Here is a 25,060-nt window from a genome sequence, read left to right as displayed (position 1 = left end):
AACTCAAAGTCTGGCTTTCTATGAAATGAATTAGTGGCCAGGGTATTCAACTCAGGCTTCTGGGTGTGAAATTTGCTTAAAACAAGGAACAGCTGCTGCTTATACGAGCTTCGTACAACTCAGGGGGACGATCCTCTCGGTTTCATCGATGTGAGGCATTTTTGATCATTTCAGGCAGAGGCTGTTGCGTGCGCAGAGGAAGGAACACAGCTCTCTAATTTGCACAAAGTGGCCATGGTGGCTAGTGGCTGGTCCTTGTGCGCTTTCTGAAAAGCCATCTTTCTGGGCTGAAAAAGGCCTTATAGGCCTACCCGATTGCATAAAACAGAGACAGTAAGAGGACACAATGCTGCTGCTGGGGTGGGATGTCCAGAAGACACGTTAGAAACACTTCTCCATGGTGTTGACCAAGGTCCCCGACGTGCACTGTATCCCTCTGTACAGCCCTGTCCCTCTGCACGACCCTCCGTCTCTCTGCACCTCAGACCTGGCAGAGCTGAGGAGGGAGGCCACGGGGAGCGCCTGGCTTGGGGTCAAGGTCACCGTAAGCAGCTTTCGCAGCCTTGCCTTTCTGGTTCATGCATGGGGGGCAGGGGTGGAGAGGCAGCTCTGATTGTGATTTCTATTCCTTTCTTCTTTTTTCTAATTTCCTCTCTACAGAATGCTTCACGTGCAGACACTTCAGTGATGAAGCCTTTTCAGAGACACCTATTGATGCTGATCCCTAGGGAAATTCTCGAAGCAGTTATTAAACAGCTGTCCTGTGAGCCTGATACAAGGACCCATCATTAGAATCTCTCAGAAATGCAGCTGCAGTGTGTGCAGGAAGAGCAGTGGCCTATGGATCCAGATCTGTGTGCCCACGGGGGCCTGGTTTCCTAGTTGAGCACGATGGGTTGAGAACCCTCTCCTCGTGGTTTAGAGTGCTGACCAGGTGGTCTCCAAGGTCGAGGTTCAGGGAGAGATTTCAAGTCTCGCCCCACAGCCCACCACCAACTCTCACACCGGCACTAGGGCAGGGCAGCCAGGTGTCCCCGGGTTATCTCCAGCTGGTCCAAATGCCCATCCTCAGTGTCCCATCTTCCTTTGGATAGGACAAAGCTTTCCTTTATCTGACCTTTTCCGCCCCACCAGCCCCAGTTTTATCCTGCACGTCACAGCCTGAGGTCCCAGCCTGTCAATAGGACGAATCCTGCCAGTGATCAGCTGGAAATGGAGCATTTCCACGTGAAAGGGTGCAACCAGAGCGCCTGCCCTTCGGGGCTCTGACACTTCACATGAGGAGCCGCTGGCAGAGGTGCCCGTGGGCCAGGCTTCCGCCAGCCCAGGTGGCTCTTCAGGGTGCTGTCCTTTATCACTTGGGTGCAAAGATGCCGGAAAACCTGCCCTGCCTGTCCTTCAGGGCATCCTTGCTTATTTCAACATTTTCAGAAATGAGCAGGAACTCCCAGGCAAGGAGATTAAAGCGACCAGAAGTTGTACACACATGGTTTTCAGGAACTGCAGAAAGCGTGGATTGTTGAAATGCCAATCGGCCAAATGTGGGAACAGCTTGGACTTTCACGAGTCCCTCAAGAGCCAGTCTACCATCGGGTGCGGAGGCAGTCCCGTTTCAAAGAGGAGAGACCCCGCAGCTCCACACAAGAGAGGCCAGCAATGACCAGCAGGTTCTCAGGGTGACTGTGAGAGGCCACGTCGCCCCCTCTTTGCACACAGCGGACTCCCACGTCTGCCTCGGCATCCAAGCAACTATTCTATGGTATTGTGACCTACCGAGCTCTGACCACGTGCCTGGCCCTGTCCCAGGTGTGGCTCTGGTCCTGCTCCCAAGGACCCTGGACACCTGCTGGGGAGAAGTCTTTCCCACGGGAAGGGTCAAGTGCAAAGCCCGCAGGATGTGGCTGGGGTCCTGAGCTGCTTATCCCTGGTTGGTCCCAGACTGCACTTGCCCTGGGGCCTCCTGGTACTCACGTGGGAGTGAGCATCTCTCTAAGGTCTGAATCCAAGCAGAGTTTCCCTGGCCCCTCAGACAGCTTGTGTGTGTGTGTGTGTGTGTGTAATCTAGTGTGTGTGTATAAGCTAGTGTGTGTGTATATATAAGCTAGTGTGTGTATGTGTAAGCTAGTGTGTGCGTGTGTGTATAAGCCTGTGTGCGTGTATAAACTAGTATGTGTGTGTGTATAAGCTAGTGTGTGTACAAACTAGTATGTGTGTATAAGCTAGTGTGTGTGTGTGTGTAAGCTGCTGCTGCTGCTGCTAAGTCGCTTCAGTCATGTCCGACTCTGTGCGACCCCATAGATGGCAGCCCACCAGGCTCCCCCGTCCCTGGGATTCTCCAGGCAAGAACACTGGAGTGTGTAAGCTAGTGTGTCTTTATATATAAGGTAGTATGTATGTATAGCTAGTGTGTGTGTGCATGTGTGTGTGTGCGCATGTGTGTGTGTGTGTATAAGCTAGCGTGTGTGGGTGTATGTAGAAGCTAGTGAGTGTGTAAAAACTAGTATTGTGTGTGTATAAGCTAGTGTGCGTGTATAAGCTAGTGTGCGTGTGTATAAGCTACTTTGTGTGTGTGTGTGTTTGTGGGTCTCCCCTCCTGGAGTTCTTTGAATGAGATGAAAGAAAAGAACCTCTTTATGGGCATTCAGGTATATCCTGCTGCCTGAATCTCGGTGACAACACGTCCAGGGCGTCAGCTGCCTGCCGATCCTCCTGCCAGGATTCAGAGGCCAGGGCACTTCACCCCTCTCCTCCCAGATACAGATGTCTGCGCCCACATTTGCCACCCACCGTGCCCCTGACAAGCACCTTAAGATCAGCACCTCTGACAGCAACGCTCCCCCTCTTTGCCTGATGATCCAAATCCAACCCAATCAGACTTGTGACTCGACAGGATGGACTGAGACATGCACTTACTTCAACTCCCCCTCTCTCATTAATAAAAAAGGTGATAAACCCACAAAAGCACAGAGAACCAGGAAAGAGATTTCAACAAACTTCAGGAGGACAGAAAGTAAATGCAGGTGACTTAGCAGAGAGGGATATTGATAAAAAATGTATTGAGTCTTCTCCTTCAGGGAGCTCAGGGCTTGGAGGTATCAGGGACCACAAAGGGCAGGGTTCAGGTGCTGGGAGGAAATAGCGGAACTCTGAATATAGGATCCCCAGGTGTCCTTCTGCACCCCTAGACGGCCAGGCAACTAGCCTTCAGTCCCTGCTCTCAGGCAAAAGATTTTATTTCCTGGAGAAGCTGAATAAGAGAATCTCTGACCTGGGGACAGATGCTCTCAGAAAATGGGACAGAAAAATGACTCAGAAGACAAGGAGATCCAGTAGCAATGAGCGAACTTAGCACCTGGCTCTCGGTTTCTAAAAAACGTCCGTGAAAAAGTACCAGGCTCTGCGGATAACTATGGATTCCAGAGCTGGGCAGAGAAAGTACCTAGAAAGCCTGGAGCAACTTTTTGTGCCGGCAAGTCCGGAAGTATTCAAAGAATAATAAGAACATTTCAGAAATACCCAGACATGATTCTGAAGGGGCTCCCACTTGCCAAATCTGAGACAGAGCATCAAAATAAATAATAGTAGTGGATTATAATCCTAGAGTAACATAAAAATCCATAAGCTAAGATATATAAATAAATGGGGCTTCCCAGATGGTGCAGTTGGTAAAGAATCTACCTGCCACTGCAGGAGATATAAGAGACCCGAGTTTGATCCCTGGGTCGGGAAGATACCCTGGAGGAGGAAACGGCAACCCACTCTAGTATTCTTGACTCAGAAATCTCATGGACAGAGGAACCTGGCGGGCTACACGTTGAGGTATATTTAGGAATAAAGTGGCACATGTCCACAACTTATTCTTCAAACCATCAAGAAAAAAAATAAGAAAATTATGTAGCAAGACTGATAAAGCAAACCTGGTAAAATGTTAACGCTCTGAAATATTCAGTGAAGAGTATATAGAAATTCTTTGTATTTTATTTTTGCAACTTTTCTGTTATTCTGAAGGTTTTCCAAAATAAAAACAAACATAAAATAGGATTCAAAAATAAAGTAATAATCTCATTTAAGTAAAATTTCATGTAACTAGATTGAGGAGTCCATGGGGTCACAAAGAGTCAGAGACATGACTGAGTATGCATACATACACATATGAATAAGTAGAGAAGAAAGAAGCTATCTTCGTTATAGTAGAAAGTCAACTAAAATGTACAAAGTAAACTGTAGCCCGCCAGGCTCCTTTGTCCATGGAATTCTCCAAGCAAGAATACTGGAGTGGGTTGCCATTCCCTTCTCCAGGGGATCTTTCCCACCCAGGGATTGAACACGGGTCTCCTGCATTACAGGCAGATTCTTTACTGTCTGAGCCACAGGGGAAGCCTCACTTCACTTACAGTAGAAAGCCAACAAAAACAGGAAGATGAAGTTAGGAAAGTTACCATTTGCCAACCATCCAGATGATATTTCAGCAAGGATCATCAATGGATGCTAAAACTGGTGGGTAAAAATATTATCAGAAACAGCACAATCGTATAGTCTCAACTATCTCTCTGGAAGATACTTATTAATTACAAAGGGAAACATAGTGCCTTTGTGATGGTGAGGCCTACAAGCTACCACCTGAAAAGGCGATCAGTGTTACATCACCAAGGCAACATCTCATGCCTCCTGGTATGAGGCACTGAGGATGTGGTGCATGACTGAATTGTTAGGAAACATCAGACAGACACAAACTGATGGACACTCTACGAAATAACTGGCCTGTTCTCTTTCAAAAATGTCAAGGTCATAAAAGACAAAGGCAGATCAAGGAGGCTAAAGAAACATTACAGTTTAAAGCAGAGTGTGACCTTGTACTGAATTCTAAACCAGAAAAAGAAAAACCTCAAACTTTTTCTTTAGTTATAAAGGACATCAGTGGGACAACTGGCAAAATACAAATGACGTCTGAGAATTATATGGTAGTATCCCATCAATATTAATCTCCTGACTTTGATTGTGAAACTGTAGTTATATAACAGAATGACTCTGTTTTTAGGAAAACACACAGGTATTTTTACGAATAAAGTGGTACCTGTCCACAATTTATTCTTCAAACAATCAAGAGAAAAATAAGAAAATTATTTAGCAAGACTGATAAAGCAAACCTGGTAAAAACGTTAACACTGAAATATTTGGTGAAGAGTATACAGAAATTCTTTATATTTTATTTTTGTAACTTTTCTGGTCTTCTGAAGGTTTTTCAAAATAAAAAGAAACTTAAAAGAGGATTCAAAAATGAAGTAATAATCTCACTAAAAAATGTAAGTAAAATTTGATGTAACTAGAGTGATACGATAGGGGTATAGAGAACAAAACTCACAATTACTATAATAGGAAGTCAGCAGATGATGTCTAAATTCAATACAGTTAAGAAGTGCAGGGGACTTCCCTGGTGATCCAGTGGCTAAGACTCTGTGCTCCCAGAGCAGTGGGCCCAGGTTCCGTCCCTGGTCCGGGAACTAGACCCCACACGCTGCAGTGAAAATCAAATATCCCTCACACTGCAGTCAAGACCCAGACAGAACAGCCAAAAACATAAACAAAAAAAAATATTTTAAAAAGACAGGTCAGGAGAAAACAGCTAACATTTTAAAAAAAACACTAAGAAGAACAGTATTAGAGAAGGAAATGGCAACCCTCTCCCGTATTGTTGCCAAGGAAATCCCATGGACAGATGAGCCTGGCAGGCTGCAGTCCATGGGATCACAGAGTCAGACACGGCTTAGCGACCAGACCAAACCAAGAAGAGCAGTAGAGGAACAGTATACAAGATAAGAGACATATATATTTTACATATAGCTAGAAATGTGGTGGCACACCAGAAAAACAGTGGGCGAACAAAAGTAGTTGCTTTGATGGAACTGGTAATTTTAGAAGAATGAGGCATGCACTTGGTTATTTTCTGTTATAGATCTTTTAGGATTATTTAGTGTTTATTATTTTTTAGTATTATTTGCTGCTGCTGCTAAGTTGCGTCAGTCGTGTCCAACTCTGTGCGACCCCATAGATGGCAGCCCACCAGGCTCCTCCGTCCCTGGGGTTCTCCAGGCAAGAACACTGGAGTGGGTTGCCATGTCCTTCTCCAATGCATGAAAGTGAAAAGTGAAACTGAAGTCACTCAGTCGTGTCAGACTCTTTGAGACCCCATGGACTATAGCCCATCAGGCTCCTCCATCCACGGGATTCTCCAGGCAAGAGTACTGGAGTAGGGTGCCACTGCCTTCTCCGTTAGTATTATTTGGGGTTGGATTATTTAATTATTACTATTGAAAAGGCAGAGGAATCAGAGATCAAATTGCCAATATCCGCTGATCATCGAAAAAGCAAGAGCGTTCCAGAAAAACATCTATTTCTGCTTTATTGACTATGCCAAAGCCTTTGACTGTGTGGATCACAATAAACTGTGGAAAATTCTGAAAGAGATGGGAATACCAGACTGCCTGACCTGTCTCTTGAGAAACCTGTATGCAGGTCAGGAAGCAACAGTTAGAACTGGACATGGAACAACAGACTGGTTCCAAATAGAAAAAGGAGTACATCAAGGCTGTATATTGTCACCTTGCTTATTTAACTTATATGCAGAGTACATCATGAGAAACGCTGGGCTGGAAGAAACACAAGCTGGAATCAAGATTGCTGGGAGAAATATCAATAACCTCAGATATGCGGATGACACCACCCTTATGGCAGAGAGTGAAGAAGAACTAAAGAGCCTCTTGATGAAGGTGAAAGAGGAGAGTGAAAAAGTTGGCTTAAAGCTCAACGTTCAGAAAACTAAGATCATGGCATCTGGTCCCATCACTTCATGGCAAATAGATGGGGAAACAGTGGAAACAGTGTCAGACTTTATTTTTGGGGGCTCCAGAATCACTGCTGATGGTGACTGCAGTCATGAAATTAAAAGACGCTTAACTCCTTGGAAGGAAGGTTATGGCCAACCTAGATAGCATATTTAAAAGCAGAGACATTACTTTGCCAACAAAAGTCCGTCTAGTCAAGGCTATGGTTTTTCCAGTGGTCATGTATGGATGTGAGAGCTGGACGGTGAAGAAAGCTGAGCGCCGCAGAATTGATGCTTTTGAACTGTGGTGTTGGAGAAGACTCTTGAGAGTCCCTTGGACTGCAAGGAGATCCAATCAATCCATCCTAAAAGAGATCAATCCTGGGTGTTCATTGGAAGGTCTGATGTTGAAGCTGAAACTCCAATACTTTGGCCACCTCATGCGAAGGGTTGACTCATTGGAAAAGACCCTAATGCTGGGAAGGATTGGGGGCAGGAGGAGAAGGGGACGACAGAGGATGAGATGGTTGGATGGCATCACCGACTCAATGGACATGGGTTTGGGTAGACTCCAGGAGTTGGTGATGGACAGAGAGGCCTGGCGTGCTGCAATTCATGGGGTCGCAAAGAGTCGGATACGACTGATCAACTGAACTGAACTGATTATTTAATCTTCAGTATTCCCTGGTGGCTCAGACAGTAAAGAATCTACCTGCAAAGCTGGAGACCTGGGTTCTATCCGTGGGTTGGGAAGATCCCCTGGAGGAGGGCATGTCAACTCACTCCAATAATCTTGCCTGGAGAATCCCTATGGACAGAGGAGCCTGGCAGGCTACAGTCCATGGGGTCGCAATGAGTCAGACACGACTGAGTGACTAAGCACACACACACATTTTTAAAAATGCTATTCAATGATTTAATTTGTGTGAACAACGACATGTACTACTTTTGGAATGACGGGGTAGATGGATCTAATTCTTGGGGGCTCACCTCCCCAGGAAGGCATGACGTCTCTCCAGTCTACCCTTTCTGAATCCCACCCGCACCAATGGCATCGCATTATACCGACAGGTCTGAGGGAGCTGTAAGTTAATCCTAGCCACAGGATGCACAAGGTAGGAACAGCTATCGAAACCCCAGGCTCTGACACGCTCACTCTGGAGATGAGGATGCTGAGCCACGGAGGCAGGGGGTGAGCCGGGTTGGGCCCTTGGCGCCTCTGGCCTGCACCCCGCCTGAGACTGCAGCACCTCGCATGGGATGCAGGGCTATGTCCGTGCCAACGCGGCCACTCAACACAGAACATGTGAGCTGACAGCCCTGAGGGACCACTGGAGCCCGGAGCCCTCAGCATCCCGCAGCCGGCCCGGAGGAGCACAAGGCCCCATGTCCCTCTCCCAGGATCCCCGCTCTGCCTGACAGTCCTCTGGGGCCCAAACACACTCCAAGCAGCAAGATGCTAAGTTAAACTCTCCATCAGTAACGAAGAAACTCAAGGCTTATCAACTCTGGGGAGTGGGAGGAGCCTGGGGGTGAGGAGGAAGGGGAAGGGAACACAGGTGCCTATGGCCCCGCGGTGGGACCAGGGGCCTGGCACTTCTTCCTGAATCCTCCAGCGGGGTGGGTACCATGAGGAAAAGTGAGGATGCTCACAAGAACCCATGTCATGCTTTAGTAACCCGATGGGGTCTTTCCTCTAGAAGCAAGAGTGGGTCACAGAGGGGTTCAGGGCTGGGTCCACCCTCCTCCCCTAGCGCAGAGGAGGTGGGACGGCGGGGCTCGGAGGCGTGACACGCTCATTGGGCCCTGCAGGGCTCCGTCCTCGTTAGCCCTCCGTGCCCAAAGTCACGAGACTGAACCTCGGAGCGAAAGGCCAGAACTGTTTTCTGGACAGAGCTCAGTGTTTGGCTCTTCCACAGGCTGTTTACTAGGCCTGCAACGACATTACAGCTATTATTTATAGCCTATTTAGCATCAACTTTTGATCATTCCCTTTGTAGATAGAAGTCAGTGTTTGTTGCTTTATCCCCAGGGCAGCTTCCTCTTGCCACTAACTACGCCTTAGGGTCACTGCTGGCGGCCCACGGGGCTCCGAGCTCAGGGAACAGCCCCCTTCACCCTCAGCCGCTGTCCAGCACGGTGTGGGTGACAAATCCCCTACCCTCACGGCTCTGTGATTCAAAGAGATGGAACAGAGGAGTTAGTCCAGAGCTTCCCCGCCCTCTCCAAACAAAGGCTGCCCCCACACCTGCACCCCAGGCAGTGGCTCCGATCAGCTGCAAAGGTGCCGCATCACTGGGGGCTCCGCTGAGGTGTCCACCTTTGATGGCAAGGTGACGAGCCCCCGGGAACTCTCATCCGCAGGGGTTCCCCCTGGGCTGCGGGGGCCAACAGGTCACCCTCCTGGGGTGTGCGGGGAGCAGGCCTCAGAGTCCCTGAACCCTTTACTAATCCACACCCTTGGTTGTCACCTAGGGCAAGATTCTCTGTCCTCCATCTGAGCGAAATAATGGTAAAGAACAAATGCTGCAGGCTCAGTCACTCAGCCGTGTCCGACTCTCTGCGACCCCATGGACTGTAGCCCACCAGGTTCCTCTGTCCTTGAGATTCCCCAGGCAAGAATACTGGAGTAGGCTGCTATTTCCTCCTCCAGGGGATCTTCCCGACCCAGGGATCAAACCTGCATCTCTGCAAGCTGCTGGTTTGAGGACCACACTGTGAGAACCAGGGTCCTGCGGGTTCCAAAGGTGAGTAAGATGTTTTCAGCCCTCAGGATTTGGAGTGTGGCGTGCGGGCAGACACATGGGCACCCCAGAAATGTGGAGGGCAGTCCTTCTCCAGGGATATATTAAGTGTCCGAGGAGCCCAGGAGAAGCAAAAAGGAAATGGGTTATGGAGAGGGCCGTATAGAGAAGGTGATCTTCAACTCGTCTTTGAAGAATAGGTATGTGGCAGGTAGGTGAATGCAGCGAGAAGGACATTTAAGGCAGAGGACCAGGGCTGCCGTACACAGCCCACAAACTGGGCACAAGGCTGGAGCACAGGGGGGAAGTCATAGGAGGAAGGCTGGGAGGCCAGCAGGCGCTGGGGACAAAGCAAAGTCTGGTTTTCCTATAGGCGGGAATCAACGAAAGATTTTTAGGCAGGGCAACAGGACGTTCGGGACAAGCTTTACCTTTCTGGGTCTAAGTTTCCTTGTCTGTGTAACGGGGTGTGATGGGCAGAAGGTCTGGGCAGGCCTTTTCCAGCCCTGACATGCTGTGATTCCATGGGGGCAGGGGACAGGGCACGGTGCCATGCGGCCAGCGGCCTCACCCTGCTGGCAGCCCCTTGTAAGCTCAGGCACCCAACAGCCACGCACACATGCTTGGTCTGTCTGTCCATCTGCTGCTTCCAGAACCCCGGCCAGCCTGGGAAGTGGAGGCAGACAACGGGGGGAGTCACACACATTGCTAACCTCGCTGGGCCCGTAGGGACTACCCCCCCACCCCCCACCTCCCCCGCCGGCTGGAGAGCCAAGCGGCCTGGGATCGAGCAGCGGTTCACAATGGAAGGAAGAGGGTGTAGGAGGGAGGTCCCCGGGCTGACCCTGGTATTGTTCTCGGGCCAGAAGAAAGCTTCCTCCCGCCTTGCCGTTGCAATGCCAGAAAGGCTGGCGGGCCAGCCGGGGAGAGTCAGCGCGGCCTGGGGGGCGCCTGCTGTCGGGGCGGCCTGGGAGCCGGGGCCCATTCACAAAGGCCTGCAGGAGAGCACGTAGCCCTGTCCGCCCCCGCCCCCCCTGCCCTCCCTGCAGCCGGCGGTTGCTCCCAGCGAGAGGAGCTGGGGTGAACGAAAATAACCGGGCTCCTCCGCCGCCAGGAAGGAGAACGAGACCAGAAATGGCACCTTGGCCAATAAAGGAATAATGGATGCTTCACACCCGCACCAACACCTCCCTCTTCCCCCCAGCCTCAGCTGCTCCTTCCACCTCCCAGGGACGCAGAGCAGGGAGGCGCTGGACAAAGGGTGCAACCTCGCTGAACAAGGACTGGCCCCGGTCCCCGGGACATCCCCAAGACAGCTGGGGCATTCCAGCGGCCCTGGACATGGCTCCAGGAGTGGACGGAGGGTGGGGCTGCACGTGGGGTGGCCCCCACTCATCCTGAGCTTGGGGACCTCTCCTGGAAAGACCACTGGGTCACCGGGGTGGGTATGTGCAGGAGGGTGGTCCTGTCTCTGAGCACAGGGAGCCAGGGCCCCGCAGGCCACCTGAGGGCCTGCTCTCAGCTCTGGGTGCCTGGTGCCCCTGCTGGCCTCCCCCTCCCAAGCCCCAGTCATTCCGGAGCTGAGTGGGGTGAGGGTAGGGCAGCTCTTGCCATCTATGAGATGTCCTGGGTCCGGCAGGGGTAGAGAGGGAGCCATCTCCAGTCTGGCCTTGCCTGGGCCTGCTACGCGCCCCGCCCCCACCATCTGATGGATCAAGCTGTCTGTCACTGAGCAAAGGAGTCTGGGTATACAGTTTGGCCCAAAGCAGGGCATGAACCAAGTGCTACAGGGGCAACTCTTCCTTTTAGGAGACCCTAGCCCGTCCCTAATCAAGCAACAGAACTCCCTTCCTTGGCCACTGTGGCAAGATGTATACAACCCTAGGAACTCCTTAGATGTCCCAGGGAGAGAGCATCAGGGTGGGTCGGGCCTTAGGACTCAGCCCTTGGCTTCCTAGATCCTCCTTCATTCGTGTATTTCTCTGCTCAAGGAATATCCGGTTGAGTCTCCACCTGGTCAAGTCTCAAGGCCTGAAGCCTCTGCACCAACTGCTCTCTCTGTGTTCCTGGACACGTCCCCTCAGGACGCCGGGACCCCTCTGTTCTCCGTGGCCTCCGTGTCTCCTGAACCACAGTTAGTTCTGCAGCCCTTAAGGCCACACCTTTTCTTTCTTCTCTCAAGATCCACCTCCCCGGCCATCCTTCAAGGCCCAGTTTGTGTTCTGTCTCCCCCAGAAAGCACAAGCCCAGGGAGAGCCAGAAAACAACCAGAGAACCTCAAAACTGGCCGAGAACCCAGTCCTCCAAACGCCCACGAAGTCTCTGAGGACGGAGGTGGCCTGGTTCATCCAGGAGGTGAAATCTGACCGGGCCATCAACGAGTGGGGAGATGCGACCAAGGGGGCGGTCAGGCCACTGAAGGGACGCGGGACGGGGTGAGTGAAGGAAGGCTCCACACGGCGGGGAGGCAGCTGTGCACGCGGCCTGAGGTCTACGCGGGCACACGGGGCTTCTCTGAGACCTCTGTCTTCTAAGGAGCTGGGGAAGCTCAACCAAATCGCTATTCTCTGCCCCCAACTCCCGTCCCTGAGGCACAGAAGGGATGTGGGTGGTTCCCAAGCAAGTTTCTTGTCTGTCAAGCTCCCCAGTTCTGTGCTCGCTTCCAGGTGTAACTGGGCCAATTAGTAAGACTGCTGCACACCCGGAGAGTGGTTTTTGGTCATCACATGACCTGGTTTATATTCTGAACCCCGGCAAAGCCTTGCAATGAAGTCAAAGTCGAACACAATCCCAGGTTACAGTTGAAGAAATGGGAGCCGGAGGAGAATCACTTTGGATGGATTCCAAGACGCTCTGCGTGTGGAACCCAAGGGCTCTCAGATGACAACAGAATGAACTTCAGGATTTTGTCACCTGTGTTAACTCTCAGGGCTTTTTACTCTATTTAGACTCTAGATTAGTGGTTATCAATCTTCTCCTGTAAAGGGCCAGATGGGATATATTTTAGGCTTTGATGGTGGTGGGGTCCACATCACACTACTCAACTCTGCCTTGTAACACAAACACAACCACAGCCACTGAACAAATGAATGGGCATGGCCGTATGCCAATAAAACTTTATTTGCAGAAACAGGCTGGAGGGCTGAACTTGGTCTGTGGACCACAGTTTGTCAACCCCTCTCTAAGATCTCAACTGTGTTACAGATTACTGAGGCTGTCATGTAAGGGAGGCAGATGTTTCTGGGGGCCCCTGGAGCCAGAAAGCACTTGATATTTCCAATCACCCCCCTCTCTGCATTCTGTCCCCATCCCGAGACTGTGAGAACCTGGTGCAGACTCAGCCAGTGGCCCGCTTCCCAGGAACTTTCCAAGCAGTCCCCAACAGAAACCTTTATCCCCCCAATAATAATTTCTTATAAAAATACTCCCAAACAACAAAAAATAAAAATAGGCTGGCCTCACAGCACGCACAGGTCTTGCTACCTGATGGCCTCAGATAGGAAACCACAGATCGAAGAATTCCTGGTCTCCTCCTTATTGTGTGGGCGCCTATTTTTATCCTGAGGGAGGAAGCACTGTGGGGGGAGGGGTGGCCAGAGAGCAGAGGGGGTCTCCAAGGTGAGCCTGCCCCCTCAGAGAGTGAGCAGGGCTTGGGGGGAGGCCACTGGAAACCTTTCTGATCAAAACAAAAGTAAAAACATCTCTTCCTCTGTCAAAGGTGTCAGTAGGGGCTCCTCTCTCCCTCTCCCCACCCCCTCCTCCTTTCTTTCCATTTTTAGTGCCTACAGCAGTAGAGAGAAAAAAAAAGAAAAGATATCCATTTTCTTGTTCTTGCTTATTAAGGAAATGACATTCACCCCTAACTCGCTGTACGTGACTACAGTCGCCTAGAATTAGAAAACTGTTTTCCATCACCTCTTCCTCCCCGTCACTTCTTACAAAGGGGCGCCGGGCTGCCTGAATTCCGATCCCACTCCCCCATTGGTAAGCCGTGTGATTTGGGGCAGGGAGCTGATCAGTTTTCGTGTCTGCAAGATGATGATAACGTAGGGCCTCCACTCTATGGGGCAGCTATGAGAATTCAGAGTTGATGCATGCAGACACGGAGCTCAGATGGGGGAGGTTCACATGAGCCCCTATGAAGGACTCTGGGGGTGCTGGGGGTAGTGAGACCCCCTGGGGCAGGAGCAAGTCGGGGCTCATTTAGTCATTCACCTGATATCTAATGAGCACCTGTAGGAGCCCACATAGAACGGAACATTCCAGTGGGAGAACACAGGAGGGCCACAGAAATAAAGCAAGTGTGCGAGGAGCTCTGTGAAGAAAAATTAACTGGGGGCAGAGGGATGGGGGAGATGGAATGGAGTGTTCAAAAAACTTTACTGAGAAGGGGACATCTGACCAGAGACAACACTGAGGGTAAAAGGAGATCAGTAACAGCATAGCCTCCACAGGGATATGTGAGGAAAAGTAAGATAAGAAAAAGAAAGCACCATCACAGTTCCTGGAGTCTGGAAGGCACTCGGCCAGCGTTTGCACTACAACGCAGTCATTGCTAGACGCTCATTACAGGGACAGCAGGAGAATTACACGTCCTGGTTCACTGGAAGGAGCGGCCCCTGCATTTAATTCAGTCCATCACGACTAAGACAACGCCTCGTCCGCAGAAAAGGGCCCAGTCGATCCTGGTGGACCCGGTGAATGAAGTCAGACTGGGACTTCACCCGGGAAGTCACACTGGGAATGAAGTCACCCGTGGGACGTGAGAAGGGACGTGAAGCAGGACTTGGGGAAAAGGACAGGCATGAGGTCGTGAAGGGGGACTTCGTTTTCACATGCCTTTGCTCCTTGGCATCTCAGGGCATTTTAATAACAATCCTTATGCCTGTGACTTAGCACATCCTAGACGTTTCCAGAAGACTTGGTCGCAGAACTGGCATTGCTCGCGGGAATGATAAAATCACTCCTTCCTATCTGGAGGGCTGGGAACTGGGCAGCTTCAGTCCAGTGTGGGGCAGCCTGCTTTCCACCAACCCTGAGTCCACACTGCAACAGCGCCACCTGCTGGAGCAACCAGGCTGCTCCCGTGTCTGCCGCCCCTTTTATTCTTGCAAGCATTCAGTGGAGTCCAGGAAGTCTGATCATCATTCTGGAGGGAGGTGATTTTCATTCTCAAAGCTCATATCTCTCAGATTTTTGGCAGGTTGTGGGGTGGTCCTTACCCTGTCCTATTCAGGGCCAAGCAGGTAAACGGAGTGCTTAACCCCAAGTCTCGCTGCCCCCTTCTCCTGCCCTCTCTCTGGGTCCGATGTGAAGAGAGTACTTGGGCACATCCATGAAGCCAGGAATCCCACTTGACTTAGCCACGTTCCCTGCCCACTGTGTGCACCACGCTGACCTCACAACAGCGGGCCTACACATTAAGTACTTTAAACTAGGTCAGTCACCAGAGGATCAGAGCGATGGACCTGACCAGGTCAGGGTGAGCTCGAAATTAATTGCAAACAGTCACAGAATTTAGTTTCAAAATTTCCTAACAGGAAAGCAAAAAGGGAAATAAGCTGGGCTATGCAGTTCCTACTGACCGACAAAAGGCAACAGATGTAACGTTTGTCTGATAGAGAAGTCAAAGAAAAAAACGATCAAAATGTGTTCTTTGAGAAAGCCTTGGGCAAGACACAAGGTAATTCAACCACAACGTCTTTCCACTGGGGTTTTGTGTAAGATGCAGAAGCATCTAGGGCCGTGTGTGCGGAAGAGAGGCAGAATTTCTGCAGGGCCCCAAGGAGACGCTGAGGAGAAACTGTTAAGTTACCACATCTTGGGGGAAGGAGCCGGGTGGTGTCTGAGCTGAGGTCTTGGGCCAGAGATGAGGCGAGGGGGGTGAGAGGGGAGGCCAGAACCCATTCAGGTTGGATGCCCTTGCCTTCACACTGAACTCAGTCAAGTTTATGGGGCTCCATTGATCCACTCTGGTATTCTTGCCTGGAGAATTCCACAGACAGAGGAGCCTGGCGGGTTACAGTCCATGAGGTCACAAAGAGTTGGAGCAACTAACACACTTTTGATCCACTCAGGACCTGTTCATCTAAGGGCAGAAGTCAGCCCTCTGTGACCCCCTCTGCAGGAGCAGGTGCCTATAGGCACAGATGAAGCCATCTGGTGTGGGGAAGACCACCAGTACCCCTCACTTCGTGGGTGAGCAGCCTCCTTGTCTGTGCAGCTGATAGATGGGTGTGCCCTCCTGGGAGCTGCCACGTGTTCCTGGGGGTCTGAGGACTGGAGGGGTGGGGATGCCCGACAAGGGACACTCTGACCATACAGGTGTTCCCCTCACCCGTGTGGCTGCCTCATTCACGACCTCATTCTCTCCCTTGTTCCAGGGAGGAGGCCTGAGCCTGGAGGGCCTGGGTTCTTTGGAGGACAATGCTGAGTGTCACGTTTGCATCACCAACAAGGCAACAAAGTAAAGACACCTTTGGTTGCTGAGGATGAGGGACCTCTCGCGGCAAACGTGCCGGCGGGGCCTCCGGGGCGGCGCGCTGGCGCCCTCTAGTGGGATCGGGTGGTGGTGCGGCCATCTGTGCCTCTCTCCGGCCACACCTGACCCTGGGGCCGCAACCGGAGCAGCTCCGCAAATGATGAGGGCTGGAACGCCCACGTCACTGCTGACACGGGTGGGCTGGCCAACCCCCTTGGCATCAACAGAGATGCCAAAAATGCAGGCAGGACCCCCCAGGACTCCATTCTAAGCCCAGGGCTTCCGCCCTGCCCTGTGGCTACACCGCCTGGAGCCATGAAGGATGTCCCGGAGAATCCAGGTCACCATGCTGAGAGCGTCCAGCTGCCCCCCACCCCGCTCCTGAATCTGAGCTCTCAGGGGAAAACCTAGCCTCCGCTCACCTGAGGCGGCTGAGTTTGGGGACGCCAAAATCTGGCTGCTGGCTGGCACCCAGCCCAGCGCACTTGCTCTTCCCCTTGGACTATCACTACAGGGAGGCAGACCTTGGGGACAGTCAACATCACCTTTACGAAAAGCATCAGCCTTTACTAACCAACTAAAAATGCCTCTTAAGAGTGGAGAGCCGTGCCTGGCAGACGTGGGTACTGGGACCTACTGTCTTATCTGCTGCCCAGGTTCTTGTGGCTCCAGGGCCCTGAGTCCCGGCAGTGGGGGTGCCTGGACTCGCCCCCACTGTGCGGCTACAGCCAGGCAGGCCATCTGAGGACCAGCTGATAGAGTCCTTGGCTTTGGCTGGAGCGGAGAGCAGACAGGCACCCAGGTGTCAGCAGCTGAGCTCTGACCGAGGCCCTCCCATCGAGGACCACTCTCTGTGACCTGTGCCACGTGTGACTCCCAGTGCAAGAGACAAGCTGGAGCTCCCGGAGATCTACCACAGGCATGAAGTTGGGGGCCACTGGGGCCCTCAGCTCCTGACTCAGCCATGCTTCCAGGTCCCAGGCTGCAGAGACCGCACCACCCTGGGGAGGCAGGTGGAGGAGTATGCAGGGAGGGGACCACACTTCCCTCTTCGGTGTCTCTGACCTTGGCTGAGCAGCGTTCACTCAGACACTGACAGCCCCGACTCTGCACCGTTATCATCAGAGCACCATCTCATCTCTCTTCTAGACTGGGCCCCTCCTGGGCAACTCTATCTAATGCCTCTCTTTCTCTAAAAGGCTGGTGCAAAGCGCTTGTCCATGAAGATGAGTTAGGCAAGCAAGAGAAGGAGAAAGGAAATCGAGGCAGAAGCAGGCTATTCATCCCACTGCCTCCTGCTTCCTAGCCCCGCCAGCCCCTTTGCCGGTGGGTGGGGTCATGTGACTAGTTCCAATGGGCTGTGAGTACAAGTGACACATCACACCCAGCCCATGACTCTCCAGCTCCCTCCCCGTCTCTGCCAGGGTGACCTGGGTGCTGTGGGCTGAGACGGTAGGGCCACAGAATGGAATCCAGCTGGAACTCTGGGCCCCCACTTGGGGAAGGAGCTGCCCTACAGAGCAGCCGGACCCTCTACAGAATCTCAGTAAGTGAGGAATAAGATCCTGTGTGTGAAACCTCTGAGATTTGGGCATCTGGTTAATATCATGCCATGGCCTGTAGTATTCTAACACAGCGGATGACTGAAAACTCCTGTTTTGCAATGAATAAATAAATAAAAAGACACACACCCTGGATATCATACCAACAAGAGCATAACCAGGTTCGTGTCAAAGTTCTGCTGGGAAGAGATGGTAGAAACTCAGAGGCGGAGGGGATGGACTGAACATAAAGACAGACAAACATCTGCCCCCTCTTTTGGTGGGAGAAGCGGCGGGCAAGCAGGCAATGAGCTTCAGGGCAGACTTTTCCCTCCATCCTCCTGTGTCTGTTCCCTCCTGTCTCCAGATGGGGAGGGAAGGCAATAGGTCTCTTTTGTTAATACTCCTCAAACCCTGGCTTCTGTGTAAGGCTCCAGGAAGCCCACTCATCTCTGCTCAGGTTCCTGAGTGCTGTGGGTGGGCTGGGAGCCCCAGGCCTACAGGTGGGCCTTCCCCTCCATTGAGCGATCTTCAGTTGGGCTCATGGTGTGTCTGAGATGTATTTGGAAGTGGGAGGTGTTTGGGGGGAGGTCACCATGACTGCTCTCTCCCCAGTGACTGGCATTCAGTGGTTGAAACCCTAGATGTCTGCACATATTAAACCAGTGCATATAATTAAGATCTGTTCTATCCCAAATGCCAGGCTAGCTGACCCAGAGGCCCCAAGGCCAAACAACGGGACCAGCCGGCCTTGTCTATGAGGGGCTTTGAAGACCACTAGCAAAGTTCAGAAAACAATCATCCGTAAGTGTCTTCATGGGACCTCAGATTCTGCCACCAGGGATGTATGTTTGGGGATCAGGAAGCCTGATGGACTTGTCCTAATGGGACCGTATGAAATGCAAACACCCCTAAGAGGGGTCAGGCCGTGAGCACAATCAGCTACAGCTTTTCAACTCCTGTGGATAATTTTGAGAAAACTGTAGATTTTCTGTGATGCTTTAACAAACACAGATTCCTGGGTACAATTCACTGGGTGTGGTTACAGGCCCCCAGGATGGCCCCCAAGACCCTCCCTTTCTGATATTCACACTGTATATAGTTCCTTCCATGTCGTACCAGGGTTGCTCTGTACCATCAACATATAGCAGGTGGCAGGGTGAGTATGTTACTTCTGAGAATAGGTTAGAAAAGAGTAGGTCTACCATGCCGGACACTCTCCACTCTCTCACCCATGATATTTCTGTGTCTGTCTGTCTGTCTGTCTCCCTCCCTCTCTTCCTTCCTCCTTCCTTCTCCCTCAGATCTCTTGCCTTGGAGGAGCCATGCTGTGACACTCAAGCAGCTTATGGAGAGGCTCATGAGAATGAAGCCTTCCACCAGCAGCCGGGGCAGAACCAAGCCCCCTGCCCTCTGCCGTGGGAGGGAGCCACCACGGAAGTGGGTCTGCCAGCCCCAGCAGAGCCTTCAGGGAACTGCAGCCCCAAATGACACCTGAGGCACCGCTTTGTGAGAAGCCCTGATCCAGAACCACTCAGCTAAAATGCCCTCAGATTCCTGACTCTCAAACACTGTGTGATAATAACCCGAGGTCAGGGGCGGCGGCCTAGAGGAGCTACCCCGGGCCGGAGGTCAGGGGCGGCGGCCGAGAGGAGCTACCGCGCGTCCGAGGTCAAGGGAGGCGGCTGCACTTTGCTGGAGTAGCCGTGAAGAGAGACCCCACATCCAAGGTAAGAGAAACCCAAGTAAGACGGTAGGTGTTGCGAGAGGGCATCAGAGGGCAGACACACTGAAACCATAATCACAGAAAACTAGCCAATCCGATCACACGGACCACAGCCTTGTCTAACTCAATGAAACTAAGCCATGCCGTGTGCGGCCACCCAAGACAGACGGGTCATGGTGGAGAGGTCTGACAGAATGTGGTCCATGGGAGAAGGGAATGGCAAACCACTTCAGTATTCTTGCCTTGAGAACCCCATGAACAGTATGAAAAGGCAAAAAGATAGGACACTGAAAGATGAGCTCCCCAGGTCGGTAGGTGCCCAATATGCTATGAGATGGCTGGATGACATCACTGACTCAATGGACACGGGTTTGGGTGGACTCAGGGAGTTGGTGATGGACAGGGAGGCCTGGTGTGCTGCGGTTCATGGGGTCGCAAAGAGTCGGACACGACTGAGAGACTGAACTGAACTGAATAAATGTTTCCGGTTGCTAAATTTTGAGCAATTTATCCCACCAAAAAAAAGATACCCCACATCCAAGGGCAAAGGAGAAGCCCCAGTGAGACAGCAGGAGGGGCAAAATTGCGTTTAGAATCAAACCCCATAGCCACCAGAGACGCTCGGAGGGCTCAAACAAACCTTGTGCACACCAGGACCCAGAGACCCCACAGAGACTGAGCCAGAACTGTGTCTGGGTGTCTCTCGTGGAGGTACGGGTCAGCAGTGGCCTGCCGCAGGGGAAGGGGCTCTGGGTGTAGCAGACCTGGGTACGGCATAAGCCCTCTTGGAGGAGGTCGCCATTAACCCCACCACAGAGCCCCCAGAACTTAACAGGACTGGGTAACAGACTCTTGGAGGGCACAAACAGAACCTTGTGCGCACGAGGACCCAGGAGAAGGGAGCAGTGACCCCACAAGAGACTGATTCAGACTTGCCTGTGAGTGTCCAGGAGTCTCTGGCAGAGGCGTGGGTCAGCGGTGGCCTGTTGCAGCGTCAGGGGCACTGAGTGCGGTAATGCGTGCATGGGACCTTTTGAAGGAGGTCGCCAGTATCTTCATTACCTCCACCATAGTTTGGCCTCAGGTCAAGCAACAGGGAGGGAACACAGCCCCGCCCATCAACAGAACATTGGATTAAAGATTTACTGAACTTGGCCCCGCCCATCAGAACAAGACCCAGTTTCCCCTTCAGTCAGTCTCTCCCATCAGGAAGCTTCCATAAGCCTGTTATACTTCTCTGTCATAGGGCAGACAGTCTGAAAACCACAATCACAGAAAACTAATCAAATTGATCACATGGACCACAGCCTTGTGTAACTCAATGTAACTATGAGCCATGTCATGTAGCGCCACCCAAGACAGAGGGTCATGGTGGAGAGTTCTGACAAAACGTGGTCCACTAGAGAAGGGAATGGCAAACCACTTCAGTATTCTTGCCTTGAGAACCCCAAGAACAGTATGAAAAGACAAGGAGATAAGTCAATATGCTACTGGAGATCAGTGGAGAAATAACTCCAGAAAGAATGAAGAGACGGAGCCAAAGCAAAAACAACACCCACTTGTGGATGTGACTGGTGATGGAAGTAAAGTCTGATGCTGTAAAGAGCAGTATTGCATAGGAACCTGGAATGTTAGGTCCATGAATCAAGGCAAATTGGAAGTGGTCAAACAGGAGATGGCAAGAGTGAACATCGACATTTTAGGAATCAGTGAACTAAAAAGGACTGGAATGGGTGCATTTAACTCAGATGACCATTATATCTACTACTGTGGGCAAGAATCCCTCAGAAGAAATGGAGACGCCTTCATAGTCAACAAAAGAGTCTGAAATGCAGTGCTTGGATGCAATATTAAAAATGACAGAATGATCTCTGTTCATTTCCAAGGTAAACCATTTAATATCACAGTAATCCAAGTCTATGCCCTGATCAGTAATGCTTAAGAAGCTGAAGTTGAAGGGTTCTATGAAGACCTACAAGACCATCTAGAACTAACACCCAAAAAAGATGTCCTTCACTATAGGGGCTAGAATGCAACAGTAGGAAATCAAGAGATACCTGGAGTAACAGGCAAATTTGGCCTTGAAGTACAAAATGAAGCAGGTCAAAGGCTAACAGAATTTTGCCAAGAGAATGCACTGGTCATAGCAAACACCCCCTTCCAACAACACAAAAGACAACTCTACACATGGACATCACCAGATGGTCAATACTGAAATCAGATTGATTATATTCTTTGCAGCCAAAGATGGAAAAATTCTATACAGTCAGCAAAAAAAGACCGGGAGCTGACTGTGGCTCAGATCATGAACTCCTTATTGCCAAATTCAGACATAAATTGAAGAAAGTAGGGAAAACCACTAAACCATTCAGGTATGACCTTAATCAAATCCCTTATGATTATACAGTGGAAGTGAGAAATAGATTCAAGGAATTAGATCTGATAGAGTGCTTGAAGAACTATGGACGGAGGTTTGTGACACTATACAGGAGGCAGTGATCAAGACCATCCCCAAGAAAAAGAAAGGCAAAAAGGCAAAATGGTTGTCTGAGGAGGCCTTACAAATAGCTGAGAAAAGAAAAGACGCAAAAGGCAAAGGAGTAAAGGAAAGATATACCCATTTGAATGCAGAGTTCCAAAGAATAGCAAGGAGAGATAAGAAAGACTTCCTCAGTGATCAATGCAAAGAAATAAAGAAAAACAATAGAATGGGAAAGACTAGAGATCTCTTCAAGAAAATTAGAGATACCAAGGGAACATGTCAAGCAAAGATGGGCACAATAAAAGACAGAAATGGTATGGACCTGACAGAAGCAGAAGATATTAAGAAGAGGTGGCAAGAGTACACAGAAGAACTGTACAAAAAAGATCTTTATGACCCAGATAATCATGATGGTGTGATCACTCACCTAGAGCCAGACATCCTGGAATGTGAAGTCAAGTGGGCCTTAGGAAGCATCACTACGAACAAAAACTAGTGGAGGTGATGGGAGTTCCAGTTGAACTATTTCAAGTCCTGAAAGATGACGCTGTGAAAGTGCTGCACTCAATATGCCAGCAAATCTGGAAAACTCAGCAGTGGCCACAGGACTGGAAAAGGCCAGTTTTCATTCCAATCCCAAAGAAAGGCAATGCCAAAGAATGCTCAAACTACCACACAATTGCACTCATCTCACACGCTAGCAAAGTAATGCTCAAAATTCTCCAAGCCAGGCTTCAGCAGTATGTGAGCCATGAACTTCCAGATGTTCAAGCTGGTCTTAGAAAAGACAGAGTAACCAGAGATCTAACTGCCAACATCCGATGGATCATCGAAAAAGCGAGAGAGTTCCAGAAAAACATCTACTTTTGCTTAATTGACTATGCTGAAGCCTTTGACTGTGTGGATCACAAGAAACTGGAAAATCCTTAAAGAGATGGGAATACCAGACTGTCTGATCTGCCTCCTGAGAAATCTGTATGCAGGTCAGGAAGCAACAGTTCCAGGACATGGAACAACAAACTGGTTCCAAAGCAGGAAAGGAATATATCAAGGCTGTATAATCACCCTGCTTATTTAACTTATATGCAGAGTACATCATGAGAAATGCTGGGCTGGATGAAGCACAAGCTGGAATCAAGATTGCTGGGACAAATATCAATAACCTCAGAAATGCAGATGACACCACCCTTATGGCAGAAAGCAAAGAAGAACTACAGAGCCTCTTGATGAAAGTGAAAGAGGAGAGTGAAAAAGTTGGCTTAAAACTCAACATTCAGAAAACTAAGATCATGGCATTTGGTCCCATCACTTCATGGCAAATAGATGGGGAAACAATGGAAACAGTGAGAGACTATTTTTTGGGCTCCAAAATCACTGCAGATGGTGACTGCAGCCATGAAATTAAAAGACCCTTGCTCCTTGGAAGAAAAGCTATGACCAACCTAGCCAGCATATTTAAAAGCAGACACATTACTTGGCCAACAAAGGTCCGTCTAGTCAAAGCTATGGTTTTTCCAGTAGTCATGTATGGATGTGAGAGTTGGACTATAAAGCAAGCTGAGTGCTGAAGAATTGATGCTTTTGAACTGTGGAGTTGGAGAAGACTCTTGAGAGTCCCTTGGACTGCAAGGAGATCCAACCGGTCCATCCTAAAGGAAATCAGTCCTGAATATTCATTGGAAGGACTGATGGTGAAGCTGAAACTCCAACACTTTGGCCACCTTATGTGAAGAGCTCACTCACTGGAAAAGACCCTGATGCTGGGAAAGACTGAAGGCAGGAGGAGAAGGGGACAACACAGGATGAGATGGTTGGATGGCATCACCGACTCTATGGACATGAGTTTGAGTAAGCTCCAGTAGTTGGTGATGGAAAGGGAAGCCTGGCATGCTGCATGCAGTCCATGAGGTAGCAAAGAGTCAGACATGACTGAGCGACTGAACTGAACTGATTACACAGCAGTAGATAACTTGGCTTCGCTAGTGACTCAAATGGTAAAGAACCTGCCTGCAATGCAGGAGACCCCAGTTCAATCCCTGGATTGGGAAGATCCCCTGGAGAAGAGAATGACAGCCCATTCCAGTATACTTGACTGGAGAATTCCATGAACAAAGGAGCCTACTGGTCTACAGTCCATGGGATGACAAAGAGTTGGATACGACTGACCGACTAACACTTTCGCTTTCAAAAGATAACTAATACAGTGGATCTAGGGTAAGACCCAGAAAGCCGCTCAGAGATTTAACTGTTGGTGGTTTCCTGGAGGCAAAGCAGGTTCAGGGTTGTGTGGTGTGGGTGATGTGTGTGGTGTATGGTGTGTGTGTGTGTGTGTGGTGTAGGTAAATTGTGTGTGGTGTGGGTGATGTGTATGGTGTGTGTGTGTGTGTGTGTGTGTGTGTGTGGTGTAGGTAAGTTGTGGTGTGTGGTGTGGGTGATGTGTGTGGCGTATGGTGTGTGTGTGTGTGTGTGTGGTGTAGGTAAGTTGTGGTGTGTGGTGTGGCTGATGTGTATGGTGTGTGTGTGTGTGTGTGGTGTAGGTAAGTTGTGGTGTGTGGTGTGGCTGATGTGTGTGGCGTATGGTGTGTGTGTGGTGTAGGTAAGTTGTGGTGTGTGGGATGTGTGTATGTGTGTCTGTGTGTGGTGTAGGTAAGTTGTGGTGTGTGGTGTGTGGTGTGGGTGATGTGTGTGTGTGTCTATGTGGTGTAGGTAAGTTGTGGTGTGTGGTGTGGGTGATGTGTGTGTGTGTATGGTGTGTGTATATGTGTGTGTGTGTGTCTGTGTGTGTGTGTGGGGTGTAGGTAAGTTGTGGTGTGTGGGGTGTGTGTGTGTGTGTGTCTGTGTGTGGTGTAGGTAAGTTGCGAGTATCTATGTGAAGAGTTGACTCATTGGAAAATACCCTAATGCTGGGTAGGATTGGGGGCAGGAGGAGAAGGGGACGACAGAGGATGAGATGGTTGGATGGCATCACTGACTCGATGGACATGGTTTGGGTAAACTCCGGGAGTTGGTGATAGGCAGGGAGGCCTGCAATTCATGGGGTGGCAAAGAGTCAGACACGACTGAGCGACTGAACTGAAGCCCATCCACTGTGTGGATCCTGACTCGCAATGGAGACGAGAGGTGACGACCTCCACCCCGGCACCTCTAAGAGCTTATGTCCCATAAGGCCCTGGAGACCAAGAATGCTTGCTGATGGATTGTTCCTGAGAGGGTAAACCCTAGGATATGAAACTTGAGCGAGACCTTGGTCTGATGATTTTTAA

The 25,060-nt window shown here is 50.5% G+C and overlaps 1 protein-coding gene and 1 long non-coding RNA gene across 10 annotated transcripts in view; one reads left to right on the top strand and one right to left on the bottom strand.

The window, feature by feature from the left end:
• The window catches only part of CTIF (cap binding complex dependent translation initiation factor), a 314,944-nt gene that overhangs the window by 170,998 nt on the left and 118,886 nt on the right, over positions 1-25,060 (bottom strand). The window lies entirely within an intron of this gene.
• On the top strand, positions 1,809-12,714 carry LOC145534982 (uncharacterized). The gene is made up of 3 exons (XR_014075154.1): positions 1,809-1,994; positions 9,299-9,570; positions 11,559-12,714. It is a non-coding gene; the product is annotated as an uncharacterized LOC145534982 (long non-coding RNA).

Source organism: Giraffa tippelskirchi, chromosome 14 (genome assembly GCF_054371585.1).
Source record: "Giraffa tippelskirchi isolate mGirTip1 chromosome 14, T2T-mGirTip1v1.2.pri, whole genome shotgun sequence".
Lineage (NCBI taxonomy): Eukaryota > Metazoa > Chordata > Mammalia > Artiodactyla > Giraffidae > Giraffa > Giraffa tippelskirchi.
This window is presented reverse-complemented; position numbering and strand designations above follow the sequence as displayed.